This window comes from Amblyomma americanum, chromosome 2, assembly GCF_052857255.1.
Source record: "Amblyomma americanum isolate KBUSLIRL-KWMA chromosome 2, ASM5285725v1, whole genome shotgun sequence".
NCBI lineage: Eukaryota > Metazoa > Arthropoda > Arachnida > Ixodida > Ixodidae > Amblyomma > Amblyomma americanum.
The window spans coordinates 26,775,344-26,780,859 of record NC_135498.1 but is presented as its reverse complement, the minus strand read 5'-3'; positions in this window follow the sequence as shown (position 1 = coordinate 26,780,859).

Genomic DNA, 5,516 nt, shown 5'->3' with positions numbered 1-5,516 from the left:
TACAAAAAGAAAAACAAGGGAAGAATAGCAAACAAACAAGATACAGCAACGGTATCCCCTCCTCCTTACTCCAGCCCGGCGAGCGCCACGCGTGTCACGGGCAACCCCGAGCGTCCAAACATAACGGACAAGAAAGAAACGCACTCCTTGGCCGGTCTGACCGACCAGCGGGCCATGTTGCATATGGATGGGATCGCGTCGTGACGGAGCTGCCTCTGTTATTCGGAGCGCGGGCATATTCGGATGTGCGCCGTCGGCGCCAGGCGTCTATCTGCATGGGCCCGCCGGCCACAGCATCCTCGGGTTCGGCGAGAGTTTCGACTCCGCGGAGTGGCGCCCTCTCTCGGAATTTCGTGAGCGTCTGGCAGCGCGTGCATTAAAAAAAATTGGAGAGGACACTGGAGAGCGCGGTCGGTTAGGCTTTCCAATCTGAGCAGTTTGACACCTTTTAATGCATTTGTCGTTTGTTTCAATTAATTAATTGATTAATTATACACTTTAATTTCTTTAATTAGCATCATCAAGCATTGATCTTTCATTCTGAGCATTTTTACGCCTTTGAACCCCGTTTTTCATTTTTCTTTTTTTTTTCATTTCTTTCATTAATCAATTAATCACAACGACTTCATTAACTCGTCATCGCCTAAAACAAACTAATCAATCATCAATCATTAGAACGACATATTACCTTAATACGGTTTTTTTACGCAGCCTCCTCCTCCTCCTCATAACTTTTTGTTACGGAATAAATTTGATTCGATTTGATTTGATTTCCGACACGTGGTGCCGACTACGCCGATGGCTTTTCAACCGAACGAGCTGTATACGCTATCGCGTAATGCACTGTCTACGATTGGGTTTAGTCGGAGAGATAAATGCGGCTCTGTTGCTTTTGAAAAGAGTCAACCGTGAAGAGCATTGTGAGTGCGGATATTGCGTCGTTCGAGCTAACTACGTCATCATCGCGTGATCTAGTCACGTGATCAAATGCGGCAGCAGGTGTTGCATTTAAATAAATCGGATGACTCGATGGTCGTGTGGTTCATCAATTGTCAGTAGGTGATTAAACACCTTCCACATGACCATGACCAGCTTACACATACGCCACTTCAGTGGTTTGGAACGCGATAGCTGCACAGTAAACTTTCTCTTAGGGAGAGGATGCCGGCGTCTCCACCGTAGTAACCAGTTGTCGAAAATGCCCACGTTCAACAGCCGGTATAAGAAGATGCTCTCCCGGTCGGTCTGGTCCATAAGAGAGTCACAGACTGTCCTCTTCCGGGTCAAGGAAGCAGATAGCAACAACATGTAAGCTCTCCCCTCCCACCACCGACTTAAAACATAAGTGCACCCACTCCTAAGCTTACCTGAACCACACGACCTTAAATGGCACTGTCCATTCCCCCTCCCAAGTTGTCATGCATAAGGCTTTCCTGGGCACCATTAGACTTTTCGAGCAGCAGGTGAACGCGGGAATTGTTTCTTACGGCATATTATAGTCCGGGTGGGCCCGAAGAGGGCAGAGCACTTCGTGGTGCTGAGATCAACGTTTATAGCAATTTTGATTACTATTTGTCTACTATTTACTATTTCCATTTATTGCTACTTGCCACATACTGAATTACTCTTCTGCATTTCTTCTTATCCGGGTTCGAACCCGACCGCGGCGGCTGCGTTTTTATGGAGGAAAAACGCTAAGGCGCCCGTGTGCTGTGCGATGTCAGTGCACGTTAAAGATCCCCAGGTGGTCGAAACTAATCCGGAGCCCTCCACTACGGCACCTATTTCTTCTTTTCTTCTTTCACTCCCTCCCTTATCCCTTCCCATACGGCGCGGTTCAGGTGTCCAACGATATATGAGACAGATACTGCGCGATTTCCTTTCCCCCAAAAAACCAATTATTTATTTATTTATTTCTTCTTATTCGAAACACCAACTTTTACTCTACAAGCTACCTCTGTCACTTCTCCACTGGGAAGGGCAAGTAGTCCTCAAGTCTTTTCAATGACTGACGTCATACCTTGCGTGCAGAAGTTTCTAGTGAAGATGATTATGTTGAATTTTTTAATGGTGCAAGGACAGTTTTTTTCCCGCTGCACCATGGCACAAGGTATCTTTTCTTCACACATGGTGGGTCAAAGGTGCGTTTTTCAAGCCTTTCACCCCAGGGAAGATAGACAATTTTATTGACTGAAAGGGCAGAGAAGTCGGCCGGAGAGATGAATATCTGTCCTGCTACTCTGCATTGGGGAAGAGGAGAAGAAAAAGGGTCGTCATGGGTGACGATGTGGTGAGAAGGGAGATGAGAGTCTGTTCACGCACATTTTATGGCATGCAAATTGAGAGTCGAGGCCCATGTCGCTCAAAAAACGTGAAAGCCCCGTATTGCCTGGACAGCTATACAACTATGTGCCCGGACGCCTAGCTGTAAGTCTTCAGAGAGTGCCCTGCTGTCTAAACGCTTCAATAAAGCGGCCAACGTTAGTGTTTCCAGCGCATATACAGGGGCAACAGCTTGCTTTTTTCGTCTGCTTCTCGAGACCACAGCAGTACGTAGAAGCCATATTGGGCTCACATTTCCCAATACTATAGGGAAGCGGTACACTTCAGGACGCGCTCTCGGAAGCCAATGAGACGACCACGCAGGCACCGGCCACTCCACTACATCACTAAACTGCGGCGCATATGCATTGCAGGGTAGTGATGCAGAGGAAGCCGAACACAAGGCCAAAGGAAAGCATGCACCCATTGCATCACCAGTGGATACCCGATGGCAGAGTTTCAAGGGGTTTCCTTAGAAACTTGTTGCACTTCGCGCAGGTTTCATTGGCGTGTCCGCACAGAATTCCACTTTAATTCTATGGACTCCTTTAGTAAAGGCCATCAACCCCTGGCATAAAGGTGGCGACGATGGTGTACATAGCTTGCCCAGGGGCTCACGTAAAATTACGTCGTTACAAGTTGTTTTAGATTAATGGGAGAAAGCGACTGTACGTGAGAACTGCACGTTCGTTAACCCCGTTATTAGCGGACCATTGAATTCCAGCTATGTTTCTGGTACAGCACAGGGTGAAGGGGTTATATTCAGAAGATTGAGGTCAAGCTGTGACCCCTTGTAGAACTATAACGACGTGCCCGCGATATACACCCGCACACCGTGCTCCCGTGCATCTGCCAGCAACGAGCCCGCACACATCGACTACAAAGAGCCTCGCACGCCTGACGCCACAGGTGCAATGCTGTTGCCAGAGGCTCAACCCGTGGCGATTTCGTCGGGTCTCGAGAGGTCGGGCACCTATCCACCTTGGGGCCTCGGCTCTGCCTGCCCGAAATGCGCAATCGCGAATCACTTTCTGACGCACGTGCTCTCATACCAAGGGATCTGAGTCTGTCTTTCTTTCCTTCCTTCCTTCCTTCCTTCCTTCCTTCCTTTCTTTTTCCCTTCTTTCTTTATTCCTTTCTTCCTTTCTTTCTTTCTTGCTTCCCTTCTTCCTTTCTTTCTTCCCTTCTTTCTTTCTTTCTTTCTTCCTTTCTTCCCTTCTTTCTTTCTTGCTTCCCTTCTTCCTATCTTTATTTCTTCACTTCTTTCTTTCTTCTTTTGTTTCTTTCTTTCTTCCTTTCTTTCTTCCTTCCTTTCTTTCTTCCTTTCTTCTCTTATTTCTTTCTTTCTTTCTTGCTTCCCTTTTTCTTTCCTCCTTTCTTTCTTTCTTTCTTTATTTCTTCACTTCTTTCTTTCTTGCCTTCTTTCTTCCCTTCTTTCTTTTTTCCTTCCCTTCTTTCTTTCCTTCCTTCTTTCTTTCTTTCTTCCCTCCTTTCTTTTTCCCTTCTTTCTTTTTTCCTTCCCTTCTTTCTTTCCTTCCTTCTTTCTTTCTTTCTTCCCTCCTTTCTTTTTCCCTTCTTTCTTTATTCCTTTCTTCCCTTCTTTCTTTCTTGCTTCCCTTCTTCCTTTCTTTCTTCCCTTCTTTCTTTATTGCTTTCTTTCTTCCCTTCTTTCTTTATTGCTTTCTTTCTTCCCTTCTTTCTTCCTTCGCTTCTTTCTTTCTTGTTTCCCTTCTTCCTTTCTTTCTTCCTTCCCTTCTTTCTTTCTTTCTTTCCTTCTTTCTTTCTTTCTTTCTTTCTTCCCTCCTTTCTTTCTTCCCTTCTTTCCTTCTTCCTTCCTTTCTTGCTTCCCTTCTTTCTTCCTTTCTTTCTTTCTTTCTTTCTTTCTTTCTTTCTTTCTTTCTTTCTTTCTTTCTTTCTCACGTCCATCACTCATTTATCTTTCACCAGCGCATCAAGGGCAGGCAAGTCGTATTGAGAGTCATGCACGCGTTCGAACCGCGCCAGGGTTTTCTTGGATCTGCCATTTTTAGCGTAGGGCGGGTAACGAGCATGGTAACGAGAACACGCAGTCACGAGGGCAGCGGAGCTTCTGTAGGTTCTCGGTAAAACTAGTTGCGCGCGTGGCCACGGTTGCGTGCTTAACCTCGTTACCCTTCTTTTCGTTTTGTCTTCTGGCGCCAGCCGTGCCACGTGAGGTATTTACCAGGAAATTGGAACGGGTGCAACACTCTTTCGAAGCTGCAAAAGAGAAGAAAACTTGTAATTGAAGAGGATGAAGGTCGCAACCCTTTGGTCAAGGATTCGTGGAAGCACGCGCCGTCGATGGTTGCACATGTCCTGAGGTCACGTTCTTTTCTTCCTCTTATACTGCAAACTAGTCCTCTGACCGACCTCATCGATAAACATGAATTCAGGCAATCGATATTCCAAGCTGCAAAAGCGGAGAAGCCCGGAGAGAAATATGAGAGACGCTTTCAGCTCCCGCACACCGCTGGAATCTCGCATAAGCGCAGCCTTTCCTCGTGTGATCCTCGCTCCTATATTAGTGGCCAACTTTTCAAGAAAATTCACAACGTTAGGGTTACGGGTGCGTGTGTGACGAATACCGATGCAACTATCAGTACTACTACTTCTCCTTCAAAGGAGGGAGGAAGTGGTCGATTCAGTTACGGAGTATTCCCTAATTGGAGTGTTGTGGGAGTATATTATGTTGTGTGTCATTGCCACCCCTGCGACAAACAGTCCAGAAGTGACCTCAGTTCGTAATAAATGAGAATGTTCATTTAGTGAAAAAGTCAATCCAGGGTCGGTCAGGAAGGGATTACTAATTTTTTTTCCTTGAAGCAATTTTAGATCTTTAACTTTGTTGCTTCGCTTACAGCTGCTGCTCCCCTTTTCTGGGAAGAATGTCGTTCGTCTGCGTATTAACCTTCATGCGCAGGGAGGAAGAGACCGATAAGTATTTTATTGCTTGAAACGCCAGGCCACAATCGTGCCTTGGTCACTGTATACGACTAGCATTGGCTACTTATGTAATGCCTCAATAGAGGCCTTTAAGGGTAAAATAAATTATGATGATGATGATGATGATGATGATGATGATTATGATGACTTGTGGGAATGAGCGAAAGCATTTTGAGTTTGGCCTCGCCGATGGCGGCCACTGTTATCTGCGCAGGATGCCGCAGACGCAC